Genomic DNA, 16,695 nt, shown 5'->3' with positions numbered 1-16,695 from the left:
TCCTCTGTCCCCGGCGTCCTGAGCCCTCGGTGTCCTCTGTCCCCGGCGTGCTGAGCCCTCGGTGTCCTCTGTCCCCGGCGTGCTGAGCCCTCGGTGTCCTCTGTCCCCGGTGTCCTGAGCCCCGAGTGTCCTATGCCGTGTGCATCCTTTATCCCTTCTGTTCCATGCCCCGAGTGTCCTGTGCCCTGTGTGTCCCCTTCCTTGTCTGCCCCGTGCCCGTCCCCTCTCAATTTTATCATTAGAATGTTAAAACGAGTTTGATTTTTCCTTCTACACCTCATCCCATCCCTGGGCTGCTTCGGTTTGCTATTGTCAACCATGTCACAAGCTTCTAGAAATTACTGTGTGTTGCTTTTCAGTGCCTTCATTAAAATGCATCCCTGCCAGGGAGCTCTTTATCTGTATTATACATATTAATAAGGCTGGGTAGCAATAATTAAGGGATGACTAACATATTCGTGAGTGAAAGTACCCAGCACGGGCTGGAATTCGTAGGTAAATAAGTTTTATATGTTATTAAAATTTGGGGATGGCTGTTGCTCGTTTCAGCTCTTCCCTCTTTCCCTGGTGTAGCCAGAACTCTTTTCTCCCAACACTTTGAGAAACTTGTGAAGAGCTGAAGAGGAGACTGTGTCACTGTGCAGCTTTACAGAGATCTTTTGCATTTCCTGTGGGTTATCATGTGAATTCTTGTGCTCTCTGTGGTGCAGGTGATAATGGAGAAGGATGGAGTGGTGACAGAAATCCGTGTAGAGCAGAATACATTATTTGAAGAAGTCTGAGTTTCAGAGAGTTGGTGGCTGTGCTCAGCTTCCTGGAGGAGGAATTGCAGACGCAAACACTTGGATATGTGTTTGAAGTGAGATTTGGCCTCCCTGGTGTTTCTGGGCTCCTTTTAAAGTTGACCCACATATCATTTCCCTGGATTCATAAGATTTTTGAGTTCTCTGTTCTGTGAATGTATCAGTGACTCTTGTGCAATTATAATTTTCGTGCTTATTTCATTTTCCATAATTTCTAGGCTTCCATAGGAGACGTTATCTCTAAATCACTGGTGTTGCATAGCAATTTCATTATATGTGATTCTGCAGATTTTCTATAAATACCACTTGCTGTTAATTTCTTGGCTTATATTGTGGTGGCTTTGGCAGTGCTGGTTTAACAGTTGGGCTTGAGGACTTCAAAGCTCTTTTCCAGCCTAAATGACTCTCTGATTCTTTATTATTTTACAGGTTTTCCAGCAGATAGCATCAGTGGTCACAGGCAGAATTTGCTGTATGTAACAGAAGGTTTTCACTCAGGCTTAAAAGAGTAATTTAATTGCATTCTCATGAAAGTTAAATGCTGTTTGCTCAGATTAAAGGAGGAAGAAACACTCTTCACATTTCAGCCCCCACACTTCTGAGTGCCTGTTTATCCCGGAGAGAAGGCGTCAGCCACCAGTTTGTACCGGGATAAATAACAAATCCTCTAATTGAGAGCCAACGGATCCTAATTGACTTTATGATCATCCTCCAGCTGGGCTCAGCCCTTCTCTCCAGTCATGGCATGGAGCATCCTTTGTTTAAGGCACCCTGAGGTAGGAAAACCCAGCCCCTCGGAGAGGCTGCAGCCTTGTGAAGTGTTTGAAGTTGTTATTTCAGGAGCTTATTTTAGCCACTCCTGAGCTGAGCATTGAGAATATATAGAGCAGCATTTAGGGAAAATGTTCATGTGGTGGTGGCTTCCTTTACCATGAGCTGCAGCTCTGCCAGCCAAGCTGAGCTGTGCCATTTAAGGAACACTGAAGCTCTGAGTGAAGCTTAAACTTAGAAACTTTGCTGGAGTGCACCGGATGCTGGGGGAAACCAGAACACACTTTTTGGATTGTCAGACCAAAGGCAGGAGGGTTCCCACAGAGCCCTCCTCCTTGTGGAGCTTCTGTTTCATATTTAGATTTTGTTTTTTTAATACCCAAAGAGCTTTTAGTTGGGTTCTGACCATGGTGGCCTGGAAATTGAGCTAAATTAAAGCAGGTTTTGTTTGTTTACTTAAAAGTGCTAACAGTCTTGGACAGTCCTGCAGCGTTTTTCAGGACTTAGATCATTCTAAAACAGATTTGATTCAAAAGAAATTTGATAAGAAGGTAATTCTCACTTGGTGTGTTTGCATCTAGGAAGAGCTGAGCCTGGGCAGGTGTGCTGAGGGAGAATCTGGATTTGATATGAAATATTAAGAAGTTTATTCATTTTAATTGCTGGAAGATCCAAGAGAGCACAAAGAGTTAAATGAATTATTTGGAAGATACAGGAGAAGTTGGGGGCCTGATCCTCAATAAATAAATGGCATTTCCATTGAGGGTGTATCAGATGCTCCCATACTGCTCAGCTTCTTCTTTTGGGTGGTTTGAGGGTTCATAAATCCCCAGACAGAGAGTCAGGGATGTCTTTCCAAACTGTGCCAAAAGATGAGGGTGATCCATTGAGTCATGGAAGTTTTGTGCACATTTGTTCATCACAGCTGTATGAGACAGCAGCTGTATTACAACACTTCTGAAAAATTATGTATTAGAATCAAACCCTTAGCCACAATTATTTTTCACATCATTTAACAGTATCACAGTATTTTTAACTCTAGTTTAGCCTTCCCTGCTTCTCAGCCAAGAAAAATCCCATAATAACCCCAAATGTGGAATCACAGCTGATTTGGGGAAGACAAACAATGTGTCCTGTCGTTTCCATCACTGAGAAATGTGAGTTTCTGGTTTGCCTTACTCCTGGAAAAAAAGCACAGAGCAAAAAGAGAAGAATTATCTTAGAGGAACAGAATTATCTTCTGATTAAGGCTTAATTAATAATGCGTACATAACTAACAGTGTGTACATAATTAATAGTGTGTACAATTCCCTGTCACAGGGCCAGTCTGTCCTAAATTGCACTGGTAAGAGCTGAAAAGAACAGAATTTTATTCTGAGAAAGCAGGTAACTGGTGATGACACCCAAACCAGAAGAAAAATCACTTTCATGAGCCAAAAGCTGTTTGTTTTCCCTGCACAGGTGTGTGAAACCTCTGAGTGCTGCTCTTGTACAGTTTGAAATGCAACAACTGCATGCAGATCTGCTGCTTCCCGTTTCAAAGGCCTAACCAACAGCGTTCTGAGGCAATCCAAAAGCTCTTTGTGGGTGAGAGGAGATGCAGATTCAGTTGCAAACTCCAGGAAAGTGCTGATGGATTTATTCCCCTGCGCAAACCCCTGGCACCGAGTGCTGACACCAAAGCCTCAGCCTGAGCCCGGCTGCTCCGAGTGCCTTGCCCATGGGTTTGTAAGGCCATTCCCAGCTAGTAATTGGTGACTGGATGTGGTCAGGGCAGGCAGATAAACACTGGAGGAAGGGGGTGAATCACTGAGTAAATATCCTACCGATGCTGTAGGAGCTGCTGTTACTCACAGCACCTTTGGGGGGATGTGACGTGTTTGTTTTCAGGAAAATGTTACTTGAAAGAAGAATTGAGGTTAGATGTGTTCCAAATCCGCAGCTCCACACCTTCCTCACGCACCTCTTGTCTCCTTCAGACCAGTTTAACATCCCCCCTTCTTCCCACCCATCCCCTTGGAACTTGATCCCCCACTCTGAGGTCACAACAGAGTTTTCATTCTGTAAATGCCAGCGTAGTTGCATCATTTAAAGCCCCCAAAGCAGATGGTCTGGGTTAAAGCAAAAAGGCCTTTTTTTTTTTGCCAATGAAGCAGCATTATAGTGATTAGAGCAGCCTGTTGGCAGTTTCTGTCAGCGATTTTTGCAAGCATGTAATATATAAAAGGATAAAAATACCATTTACCGTGATTTGCTCACCACAGAAAGAGGCCAGAGTGATACAGTACCAAATTCAGGGGGAAAAGCCCTGCAAGTAGTTTCCTGTCCTCTCTTCTGCACTTTTCCCAGATAAATTAGTCTGATTGAAGAGCCTTACTCTCCTTGTGGGTGCTGGGGCACCCCATTAGCCCACAGCCCCCCTCTGTGACAGCAAAGTCCTCAGCAAAACTGGATAGTTCTGGAATCATGGAGCACATTTTTGAACACAAAAACCTCATTTCTGTGCTTTGAACTCCATGAAATCTGCCATGATTTGTAAAATAGCTCTACCTTCAGTTATGGTGCAACATTTCAGCAAAAAACTGAATATTGACAAACAATACATAGAAAGTCACACTCAAGATGCTGCAGTGACACCAGAAAATCCTCCTCCAGTCCCTGCTCTCCTGATCCACTTGGCCTGAAATGTTTTCTTGACTTCTACTTACTATTCTCATAAAAACCACAGGGGTTTCTTCTCACTGCTACTTGTTTTGTCCAAGATCCAGTAATTGGTACCATGTGAATTCACATTTTGCTGTGGCAGAACAGAAATGGGGTTCCAAAAAATCACTTCAGCATCTCAACCTCTGGCAAACACCAGGGCTACAACCCCCCAGCCTCTAAGAATCCATGGATTTACACATCAAGTAGCTTATTTTACTCCTGCTGGTAACCCCTATGTGAATAATTACAGCTCAAATAGAATCATGATAAAAAATTAATAGTTTTTAGATTTTCGTGAAAATTCAGTTGTCTTTTTAAACAGGAATTGTTTTACCCTTGGTTTTACATGTGCTCCTTTGCTATATTAATAATAATTTTAGTTATTAGTAACATATCTAGCTAAGTTTGGTGCACCAAAAATTATGTCTGGGGTATGAACCAGTGAACAGTTAATGATGCCAGAAAAAGAGGAGAAAATTAAAATCAGAGTCAGAGCACCCTGTGAAGTGTTAAGGTACATTTTAAAGGCTTGGTGGGAGGGTTTGGTTTCTCCAGGGTTCTTGGATCATCTTCCCCCTGATAGCCTCAGTTAATTGAGCTGTGTGTGAGAAACATTCCCTCAGCAGGGAGCCCTTCAGCTGGGCTGGGATTCTCAAGGAAAAAACCTCCTTGGAATCCCTAGGGCACGGGAAAGATCCTTTGATTCAAAGCCTTTCTGAGCTGGGCTCACCTATTGCAGCTCTCAGCCTTGTTGGTGCACAAAAGAGACTTTCAAATTTCCCCATTTGTCTGCCTGGATCCTTTCTCCAGCCTTGATGGCCACAACTGAATCATTTCAGGTGACAAAAACCCCCTAAGAGTGGCTTCTGTTCTTCCAAATCTTCTAACAGATTTCCAGCTGTACAATTTCTAACTTTGAAAATATAACCAAAATTTTCATTTTTTAGGTCACTATTATCTTCTGGTCTCAGCAGAAGAGCAGTGGTGTAATTAACAGCTTCATTAATGCCAGAGTAATAATTATGAACTGCAGGAATGGCTTTTTCATCAGGAATTCTTGTAGAACTGCAGCAGCTTTTTGATTCTTCAGAATTCAGGAGAAACATATAAAGGTAAAAGAATTAGTGGAAAATATTATTTAAACTGAATCTACAAATATCAATATGTTTAGAAAGAAGAAATATTGTAGGTGGATTACACACTGCCTGTACACAGATTTCCATTGTAACAGTGTTTAAAATGATTAATTTTCATTTATTTCCTTGCTACAGCATGATCACAGTGCGTCTGCTGTGAATTTTTTCAGTGCAAAATTCAGAATTGTGTTTCATATTTATAATTGGTCAAATAACCCAGATGCCAATTGCTGTTTGCTTTCTGTTTATTGCACTTACGGATGAATTATGTAAATATTCCCAGAGCGGCCACACTAGGTTTCAGAATGAACACCTTCAGAAAATCATGGAATAAAATCTGGAATGATTTGGGTTGGAAGGGACCTTAAAGCTCATCCAGTCCCATGGGCAGGGACCCCTTCCATAGACCAGGCTGTTCCAAGCCCAGTTCAACCTGGCCTTGAATAATCAGAATTTCCCTGCACATTTCCACATAGTACCTGGTCAAGATTCCTGAGTGACTTTCCAAGTCTGGGACGAGTTTCTGGGAAGTTCAGCACCTCCAGAGCTTTCCCACCGCCCCTAGATTTGCCCTGATTTTTAAAAGAACGCTATAATTTGATATTTAATTATTGACCAGCCTGGAAAGGAGGGAGCCGGGGAGGAAGGTTTGGGGCAGCTGCTGAAGGGTTGGAGCCTGGAATTTCCGTGTTCCTCCGGAGCCCAGCCGGGAGAAGGAGCAGGGCAGCGGTGGGGCTGAGCTGGGGGGGCTCTGTGCCCCCTCTTTGGGTCACTTCTCCCCAGCAGCTCCGAGGAACCAGCAGCGCATCCCAGCCCAGCTCTTTGACGTGCAGCGGGACCTCCGGGATTAATCCGAGCGGGAATGCTGCGAATTCCTGCCGGCTCTTTCTTCACCGGGCGCGGCTGGGGCTGGGGAGCTGCCAGAGGAGAGCAGGGCTGGCAGCTCCCGGCATTCCAGGACTTGGATTGTCCCCAGCGGCTCGCTCAGGTGCTGCTCCCTCTGCCAGGTTGGGCACAGGAGCAATCCGAGCTCAATGCGCCTCCCTCCTCCCTGCTTTTAGGTTGTTTTTTTGGAGTTATTGAATTCCCTGAGGCAAAATGAGAATGGAGATATTTTGGAATTGTTGGGCCTCAGCATCACAGAAACCAGGGCTGGGAGAATTCACCATTGTCTTGCCACTTGGGAGTTGCTCTTTCCCTGATCTTAAGGTCTTAAAGAGATTTTCATGGGGAATTCTGTTTTCTTTAAATTGTTTCTTTCACAGGGTGCCCAGAGCAGCTGGGGCTGCCCCTGGATCCCTGGCAGTGCCCAAGGCCAGGCTGGATGGGTTTGGAGCAGCCTGGGACAGTGGGAAGTGTCCCTGCCATGGCTGGGGTGGCTCTGGGTGGGATTTAAGGTCAATTCCAACCCAAACCATTCCATGAGTAACTGCTACTCATGCAGCAGGAAGTAAGAATTGCTCATGGTCCAGGACTCCACCTGATAGAAAAGTGACAGAAATAAATGCTCCTTCCTGTGCAATGACATTTCCAATGAATTTGGCTTTTTTCTCCAGGTATATTCACCACTGGTGACACTGAATTGTTCAGCACAGTGTCCACCACAGTTAGTTCATTAAGTCTTAAGCTCAGCACTGATCTTTAATCCAAATCTCTCATTTTTTACCGTCCTTGGTGTGTGCAAAAAAATAAATAGGATTAGGGAAATTAATTTATTTACAAACATTTTAAAAGCTTTTGATACTTAGTTCTGCAGGCTTCATCTTCTGGGTCCTATCAATACCTCTCTCAGTCAAGAGGAAGAAGGGAAATGAATTTTTACAGTGGACATTCATCATCTTTAAAATAGAACCATCACTAAGACAGAGCCTTGCCAAGAGAGCTCCATTAAATGTACTTAAGATTCATAAAACTTTCACAAGGAAAGAGCTCTAATAAGCCCAGAGAGGTCTGTTAAACATGGAGAAATCAGAGCTCTCCTGGTCCATTTGCACCCTCAGCTTAGTTTCTGGGGTTGTTTCAACTTGCTGGTCCCTCCTTGAGTTTGAAAACCTGTTCAGTTTTAATTAACATGTTGTCTGTTCAAATTTGGAACAAGATGGGAGGTTCAGGATGAAGTTTCAGAGATGGAGAAACCTGATCTGAGAGATCCTTACTGGGAGAGGAACTGTTCCTCCTCCTCCAGCATTCCTGGAGCTTATCATGTGCAGGCTCTGCTTGGGCCCCTGCAGCTGCAGACCAAGCAGAAAACACACTTTTTATCTGGCACAGCTGAGAGCTCCTTGCCAGACAGAGAATTTTCCAAAACTCTAATGAGTGCTATCCTTGGAATATCAGAGTGGAAGCACAGGCACACTGGAGCCCCAGGCACAGGAGACTGCAGGGCTTTCCAGATACCTCTGCTCCTGGAATAAGGAATTCAGGACGGGCACAAATCCCTTCTGTGAGTTTTGCTGGGCTGGGAAAGCTCCTGGTACAATTGGTATTCCCCAGTGGTGGTTCCCACCCAGTGCAAAGCCAGCTGGTTCAGATTGCAGGACGCTTTGTTTGTGCCAGAGGCCTCCTCCATCCCTCTGCCCTCAGGAACGGGAGCTGAGCACCAGGGCTGGGACATCCCTGTGCCTGCAGGCATCAGAGAGTGCTGAACAGGGAAAATGTTCCCAGCTGGGACAACCTTTACAGAAAAGATGAGGAAAACAAAGCACAGTGGGTGCTGCCTGTTGAACAAAGCAGGGATTTCTGACTGATCCCCCAAACAGCCCCCTCAGCTCATGCCCAGAGCTCAGAGGGCTGACGGGACAGCCCCTGCCTGCAGCCTGCCTGAGCAGCCAAACCAACCTGCTCTGCATCTTTCCCACCATTTCTTATCAAAACACTGATACAGGGAGGCTCTTACAAAACATAACAAAGCCTGCTGCTGCTGCCAGGGAATGATTGCTGCTAGCATTTATTTTTCCACAATTATTTTCAGGGTTGTCCTTTCGAGGCAGACCAGATCAAGGAGTGGTGCGTGCAGTACCTCATCCCAGGATAAATCCAGGGAGGCTCTATGACTCAGGAATGACTCACTGCTCCTCCTCTGTTCCTTCCAGACTCTTGGGGGTGTGCTAATTTATTGTCAGTCTGTATCTGCAGTCAATTATTCCCCCCAGCTCAGCTCTCCTGTGCAGAAGGAATTCGGGCACGTTCTGCTCATTCCTCACCTCCAAACAGGTGAGCAGACAGTGTCACCTTCACCCTGGCATCCAGACAAAAGGGGGAGGTATTTTTCCTTCCTTGAATAACATGTCCAGGTTAATGATTTGGAACTAGAGTGTTCCTACCAAACCCCCCAAATCCCAATTACTAAACCAAGATTGACCTTTCAGAGAGTTATTTCTAAAAACTTGGATAAAACAAGGTGGGTATGACTCAAACAGCAGGAGGAGAGTGTCTGCATCACAGTTAAGGCCCACAAATTGCTTTCAGTGTCAGAATCAAGCATTCAGAATAAAAAAAAAAACACAAAACAAGAATGATTAATCTATTTTTTCTCTTTAGCAAGACAGATTGAAGCATCCCAGTGGAGCTGCAGGGGAAGTGTTTAAACAATGCCTGCTTAGTCTCCAGCAAGTCCCCACTGGTAGGAATAGAAGAGAAGAAAAAATAACTGAAATATGAGATTTTTTACATGTGCATTTGCAAGATACATAAGCCCAGAGAATCAGAGAAGCATGAAAAACACTGAGTAGCAAATAGGCCTTTTCAGCTCTTCCCAGCCACATTTTGTGAGCCTCAGGACACAACAGATACAGCAGAAATGCATTAAAAAATATTTTTCCAGCAGCAATGCTGATTTAAAAATCCCTTCCCCCACATCATTCAGCTCACCCCCATCTGATTTTTGCACCTCCCTCTTCCCAGGCTGTTTTGTGAGACATTTTTCAGTGGCAGCACTGGCTGGAGATTCAGCATCTTCCAACTGTTTATTCCCAACCTTGTGTTGTCCTGGCACGAGGGGCTGTGTGGTAAATGCTTGTCCTGCACAGATTGGGGCGCTGAAGTGGCCCTGAGCTGGCCTTGCAAATCAAAGAGAGATTGAAAACAAAGGTGCAGAATGACAAAACAGCAATGAAATATAATTTTGGAATGATATACTTTAAAATGTAAACAAATCCCCACATCCTAAATTCATGGAATTATAGAATCCTGGAATGGTTTGGGCTGGAAGGGATTTTAATGATCTTGTCCCAGCCCTCTGCCAAACACCTCTCATTAAATGTTCTAATCAGCCAAACCTTCTGAGGCACTAACGAGCTCTCAGAAACCACATAATGCTGCAACTTGACATTATTATATATTCAAATAATTTTATTAAGCACAGCGTGGGAAGCTTGGCTGTTTTTCAAAATATCTGCATCCAAAAGAAGTCCCTACACCTACAAAAATAGCAGTTGCAGACAGACTCCAGATCAGAGTGTTATTCACAACATCAGACTTGTGATCAATAGCTGGGAGAGTGTTGCCAGAAATAGTCCTGCCCTGGGAAACGCTTCCTGCTGCCTCAGAACAGGTTGTGCTCCTGTCCTTCTGCAGCTTCTCCTGGATTTTATCTCCGAGTACACAGAGAGGAGGCAAAGCTGCCTGACTCTGGAGCTGTGAGTCAGGCCAGAAGCACCAAAAGCACTGACAGCCAGCGCTCCCTGTGTATTTCTACCAGGGGTGAATCCCTCGTCCCGTTCCCCCCACTTGCACAAGAGTTCACACAGCCTCTTGATGAACCGGATGGGAAATCGATCCAGCTGGAAAAGCAAAAATCCACATCCCCATTCCAACACACAAAAGGCTCTCCCAGCCAGATTGCTGCTCAGTCTGTGCTGTGTGCAGACAGGACAGAGTGCTGAGTTCTGCCCGAAGCAACCCAGCCTGGGAATGCGAGACAGTCTGAGGCTCCACCTGGAAACAATTTTCCCCCCATCCCTTTTCCCCTCTCTCCTTCCCTGCAGCGTGCCTCGGTTCCCCTGTGCAGCACCACAAACAGCTTCACCAGCATGGAGCAGGGCCCGCTCCTGTGCCCAGGGCTGGGGAGAGCTGGGGCTGCTGCCAAGGAAAAGTCTTTACAACTGGGGCCAGCTAATCAGGTAAACGCTTCCAGTCTGCCCAGGCCAAGCTGTGTCCTTTGCTGTTCTCCAAATATTTATGTCTTGGTGAAACACATAAACATTTCATCAGAGATCTCCTGTTCCCAGCATTCCACGTGAAGTTGTTGTTTCCATGCTCCTAAACCCCCTTTGACATGACTAATTCACTCTGGGGGAGTTCGTGATTTGCCTCAACAGAGTCACAGAGCCCCAGAAGCCAATCCAGATCTCCAAATCCCCAGAATCCAATCCCGAACTCCAAATCCCCAGAATCCAATCCTGAGCTCCAAATCCCCAGAATCCAATCCCAGGGAAGGGATGGGGAGTGGTGACAGAAATCTCTGCACTGTTGTGTGTTCCCTACCTGCAGCTGAAATTCCTTATCCCTCTTTTTCTTTCCTTTTTTCCTCCCTCCCTCCGTCAAAAAGTGTTTGCCTCTGAACTTTCCAAAAGGAACAAAAACACAGCAGCAGTTTGGGAAGTTCATGTAAATCAGCTGGTGAATGTAAATTTAGTCATTCACTTCATGTAAATCCAGCTGGTAAATGGCAGCTTGGTCTTTCCTCTACTATTTACTAAGAATTTACACACTTAGGAAATCTCATCTTAAAATTCTGAGCTCCCCACTGGTCTACACCAGCAAACACATCAGAATTTTCCCAGTTAGGATGAGTAATTGAGGAGCTGAATTATTCAGCATTGTGTGGTCTGTGGCAGCCGAGAGATAAAATTCCCAAGTCTCTGTTACTTCATTTACTTTCTGCAAAAAGCCTTCCCTTGGTAATTTTAGAGCTCAGAGCACACTCCCCAAAAGTTTGCTGTTTCCTTAATGTTTATGAATATTTCAGGAACTCTGCTGAGAGGTTTTGGTGCATTCCAGGACAATGATTCCAGGTTTCTCTTCTGCCTGGAAACGTGGCTGGACTGTGCCACCCTCTGCATTATTCTTTTAGCCAGGATTGATTGCTATTACAGAATCAGATCCCCTGAAAATACATGAAAATACCTGAAATTATAATCCTTGATATGATATGGACACAATTTTTGGCTGTTGTGGGAGCAGAGTTCTCTCTAGAAATTTGCTCATTCCATTAAACCACGAGCAGTGCTGGAGTTAAGAAACAGAGTTTGCTTTTCTTACTCTCTCAGCTCATTCTTTTCCATTGCTTGAACTGGTAAAAACACTTGGATAAAAATCTGAAGTGACAGCAACACACAAGACCAGCAAATCAATCTTTTCCAGCTGAAATTTGATTTATTGTAAAAAAACTACAGTGATTTGCATCAGCATGTGGTATAATTTGGGAAATACTCAATTGTGGTACAAAAGAATTAAAGTATTTAAATGCAAAGTTCCATTTATCTTCTTTTGCTTATATTGATGCACTTTTAATATACCATAAGACCTCTTAAAAATAATGTCCTGTTTAACATTTGCAGGTCTGTGTTCTCAGAAAGCTGAAGGAGCACTTAAATAACATAAAAAATCCGTGTCAGGGTGTACAACACGTGCTTACCCTGAGTGCTTTGCCTTTAAAGAAATGCTGACAGCAAACCAAGGAAATTATTCACATTTTCAAACCCAGAATGTGAGAGAAGCCAATAATAAAAACTATCTGGGTCATTTCCCTCTGCAGTTAGAGCAGAGAGCTCACAGAACCTGAGAATCTGAGTTCACAGATTATTCCCCCTAAATTCATGAGCTGCTTCAGACTGGGTGTGAGAAATAATTACTTTTTAATGAATTTATTTTTTAAATTTTAATAAGGGATAAAAGGCCTGGGGTGTTTGCAAACTACCAGAGGCAAGCTAGGTAGCTTAAAACAATTTTTTAATATATATATATTATTACATTGGTAAAATGCATATTTATGGGGATTATACATATTTAAATATTCTTGTGAGTTTACATGTTTTGGGAATTCTTTTGGCTCGAATTTTGACTCATTTTCTTAAAGTATATATTATCTTGCAGATGAAATTTATATATTTTATTTTTTGAGGCTTTGTTTTGTTGTTTGATACTTTTTGATAACTTTAGACTTCTTAGTAAATTATTTTTTGCATTTATTCTCTTGGTGTTTATTTTCTTAGTTTTTGTTAATGTTATTATTTAGATAAGATATTCCATAAGTATATTAAATTAACATAATTTGAGTTATTCTTACTATTGTTAGTTATATAAATAAAGGCATTTAACATTATAATGTACAATACATTGCTTTTATTTTAATATTTTAATATTAAGCTATAATATATTTATTACACGAATATATAAATAATATTTATATATTTATAAACATATAAATATAAAAATAGTTTAAATATAAATATAAAATGATAGAAAATAATAGATATAGATATAGATATAGATATAGATATAGATATAGATAGATATATAGATATAGATATAGATATAGATATATTATTTTTTATATTTATAATATATAAAATACACAGGGCTTTGGCTATGAGACCTGACAGATTATATTATATTAAAGTAGTTAAAAGTGATCACAAATTACACTGTATTAAAATTATTGTGATTAATAATCATTTGTAAAAGCTAATATATAGGGATGGAAATCTTTAAGGAACACAACTCAATAAATGCTTCATCCACCCCACCTCAAACCAGCTGCTCTTGGAGTACAAACCCACACTCCAGCTCAGATGGAAAATATCTAATAAGAAAATCATTTTTCTTTTGAATTTTTTAGAAAATTAGAAAGAAAATGTTTCATGCACACATTTTTATTTAAGAGGACAAAACCCCTGACTTGCTAATTTTGAATCTCCAGTCTGTGGGGCAGCTTGCCTTGATTACACTGTACTAAATTACTCATCCTGGACAGATCCTTCTCTTTATTTTCTCCTCCAAAGAAGAGCCAAAATATGATATTGCTTGGCAAGAGGAACGTGCATCTAAAATGTCAAATTACAGCTCGGAACTATTACGGGGTAGTTTTGGCCACAGCCCTCTGTGACTGTTCCAAAAGAGATTTCTCTTTCTAGGAGATCCTAAAAACTAATCCATGTTTCATGTTTGGGTTTAGGTGGCGTTTGGGGCATGGATTGCTTTGGTTGAACTTGAAATTTCTGATTTCTCCAGACTTTCAAATATTCAGATTGCAGGAACTGATAACTCTGTGTCCACACAGTGCAGCCACTGAGAAATGCAGATCATTGCTTAGCAAAATAGCCTCCTACAAATGCACATTATTTAACATAACAGAAGAATAAAATTAGGTTCATGCTGGTCAACTTTTCATCTGAAGACAGGAACTTGATTAAATCTTTGCCGTTAATTAACTGATATCAGCATTCACTAAAATTTAATGAGAGCCTGTTTCCTGGTGTTATAATTCTAAACCAGGTGCCACCAGTACAAACAGGCCCCTGGAGTTCACTTTTCATGGGAATATGAAGAAATGGCTTTGTTTTAATTTACTTTATTTTATTTTTTAGTTTAGCATCTGCCAATTTGGTCTTCAGTGCCAAATCTGGAATAGATTGGATTCATGGAAATATAAAAGCTTAGCAGAGAAATAGAATTCAGTCTCTGTATTCTGAGTGATGGAACCATGAAGATTTTGCTATAAATGTTTGTGCAATTCAGCTTTTACTTTTGCTAACCTTGCTGTGCTAAGACAGGATGCTGGACATCATTTTAAATATTAAAATGCTTGTTAATAATACAAGTTTCATTGCTTGCTTTTGAGGAGGTCGTGCTCCAGGGAAAGGCAGATTCCAGCCTGAAACCATCCTGATATTCCATGTTCCTGCCTGGGAGACCTGGCTTTGTATAAATGGATTTTGTGGAGGTAAGAGGTGTTGGAGTCTGGGATACAGAGTGTGTGCCCTTGTTTAGTTACTTAGTTCTGAGATCCAGAAAAACACTGAATTTCATGCAATATGAAATTAATGAGCATGTTTTCATGGTGATACATGTTCAAGTATAAATATATATATATTTATATATAATATATAATATATAATATAAGATATACAAAATATAATATAATATAATATAATAGAATAGAATAGAATATATTATAATACAATATAATACAATACAATATAATATATTATAATACAATATAATACAATACAATATAATACAATACAATATAATATAATACAATACAATATAATACAATACAATACAATACAATACAATACAATATAATACAATACAATATAATATATATATATATCAAATGTAAGTGTGTAGATCAGAAAGTTTTCTTAAGTCACTGGGTGAAAAAGTTAGTTTAGAGAGCAGAAGGCAAGACGGAGGATTTAGGGTGTTGTCTCTTGTCTTTCTTCTTTCTTCTTCATGTTCTTCTCCTAGAGGTTTTTGGATGATAGCAAATGATTAGACAGAAAATGCCACAGTGTAGCACATAGGGGATGGGTCATTGGGTCATTAAGAAAAATAATATACATGTCTATTGTTAATTGGGTAAAAATAGGTATAAAGATAAAAGCAGTGTGGAATTCGGGGCCATTTTGTGCTTCAGACACAAGGTGAGCCACGAGGCCTTGTTTGTACCATCAGAAAAAAGAAATGCATCAGATTATAGTGATTTGGACTTGTGCAGTCAGCCTGGAGAGACCTGCCAAGGTTTCTGATGAACTTCCAATAAACACAAGAAACAAGATTCTAACGAGCTCAGGAGATTTCTTCAAATCATAAGAACTGAGATAAGCAGAGCTCCCCACGAGGGGGAATCCCAAAAGAATTCAGTCCAAAGGAGGCTGAGAAAACCAGGAAGAGAAAGAAAAATACAGAAGAAATGCAGCAGAATCAGAGAAAAAGGATTTTTTAGAGAAAAGTTAAATGGGTGGAGAGGGGAGTGTTTGGAGTGGTTCTGATGAGACAGAATTTAGGGGCCTCCAGATGATTGCTCAATCAAACTGAAGGATTCAAGCAGAGCTGCTCCTACTGCCAGATGATCATTATGTTATGGAAGAGGTTTGGATGGAAGATCTTGGGAATTCAGTGATAGAGTAATGATGAATCCTCCCCAGACTTGTCAGATATCCCATCGCAGGAACTCTGCCTGCTTTGCTGATGATTGAAAAAGACATCTTGGCAGACCCAAATCAAAGATTTCCACAGCTTTGGAGGGCTTGAGCCTTTTAACCACATGGTAATTATAAAGACTATAAATAACACTGAAAAATCCAGTTCAAACAGCCCTCAATAAATTATTTTAATGTGCTGTTATTGGCCCCCTCCTTCAGGATATCACAAGTCTGCACTGTCAGTGTGACAGGATGAAATGTGTTCTGTCAAATCAACAGCTCAGCTCTGCCTTACAGACTGAGGGAAGCCTTGATTCCCTGTTTGTGGCATCTGGGGACACGGGGCAGTTCTGGAGGAACATTTGGACTCGATGGTCACAGAGATTTTCCAACCTAAACCATTCTGTACCTCCATCAAAGCTTCACCCAATGTGAGGAAAGCTTTGTCACCTGAAAGGATAATAGGGAAGAGCCACCAGGAGAGTTGTCTGGGTCTGTTCTCTCCATGTTTGTCAGATGAAAATGACTCCAGGAACCCTTGAATTGTGGCTTTTCTTGCCCAGTTCCTTGCTGAGGGAGCCCAGGGCAGCTGAGTGCAGACAGTGGCTCTGAAGGACCTGAGCTGGGCAGTGTCACCCACCCAGTGCTGCTCTGGTGGTCACAGCTTGGCCTCAGTGGTCCTGGAGGTATTTTCCAGCCTCAGTTAATCTGGGATTCTGTGAAACATTAAGTCTAGCTCTGAGTTCCCAAATGTAGAAACAGTGGCAAAATCCAGCTTTCCTGCCTCCCAATCAGTGATGAATGTTTGCCTTGGAAATCTCTCCAAGTATTTACACTCTGGAGCAGGGCTGCTTCAGCTGGAACACTGCAGACCTGTGGATTTTCTTCCTGCTCCCAGCTGCTCTGCTCATTACCAGGTGTAAATATCTGCTCACCAAACTCAACCCTCCGTGCTTGTTTTGATGTTTGCCACATTTGAGTATCTTTCCAAACCATGGAAAAGGTTTTTCTAACAAACAGAAAATGTTCCCCACTATCTGTGTGCTGGAAATGACATGAAACACCCTTTTCCTGTTCAGTGAGAAAATGTTCCATGTTGTCAGTATTTGCAGGAGAACAGAACTAAGA

At 41.9% G+C, this 16,695-nt stretch overlaps 1 protein-coding gene across 24 annotated transcripts in view; it reads left to right on the top strand.

The window, feature by feature from the left end:
- The window catches only part of WLS (Wnt ligand secretion mediator), a 45,757-nt gene that overhangs the window by 989 nt on the left and 28,073 nt on the right, over window positions 1–16,695 (top strand). For 3 of the 24 annotated variants that reach the window (XM_086841473.1, XM_086841472.1, XM_086841471.1), the window contains exons 2-5: window positions 711–859; window positions 1,233–1,579; window positions 5,228–5,392; window positions 14,259–14,360. The gene's annotated coding sequence lies outside the window, so the exon portion shown is untranslated. Of the gene's footprint in view, window positions 1–710; window positions 860–1,232; window positions 1,580–3,035; window positions 3,299–5,019; window positions 5,120–5,227; window positions 5,393–8,387; window positions 8,630–8,956; window positions 10,537–14,258; window positions 14,361–16,695 lie in introns of those variants that run through there. The other 21 variants (XM_086841463.1, XM_086841462.1, XM_086841458.1 and 18 more) reach the window with 15 other exon arrangements.

This window comes from Cyanistes caeruleus, chromosome 9 (genome assembly GCF_971803275.1).
Source record: "Cyanistes caeruleus chromosome 9, bCyaCae1.hap1.1, whole genome shotgun sequence".
Classification (NCBI taxonomy): Eukaryota; Metazoa; Chordata; class Aves; order Passeriformes; family Paridae; genus Cyanistes; species Cyanistes caeruleus.
This window is presented reverse-complemented; position numbering and strand designations above follow the sequence as displayed.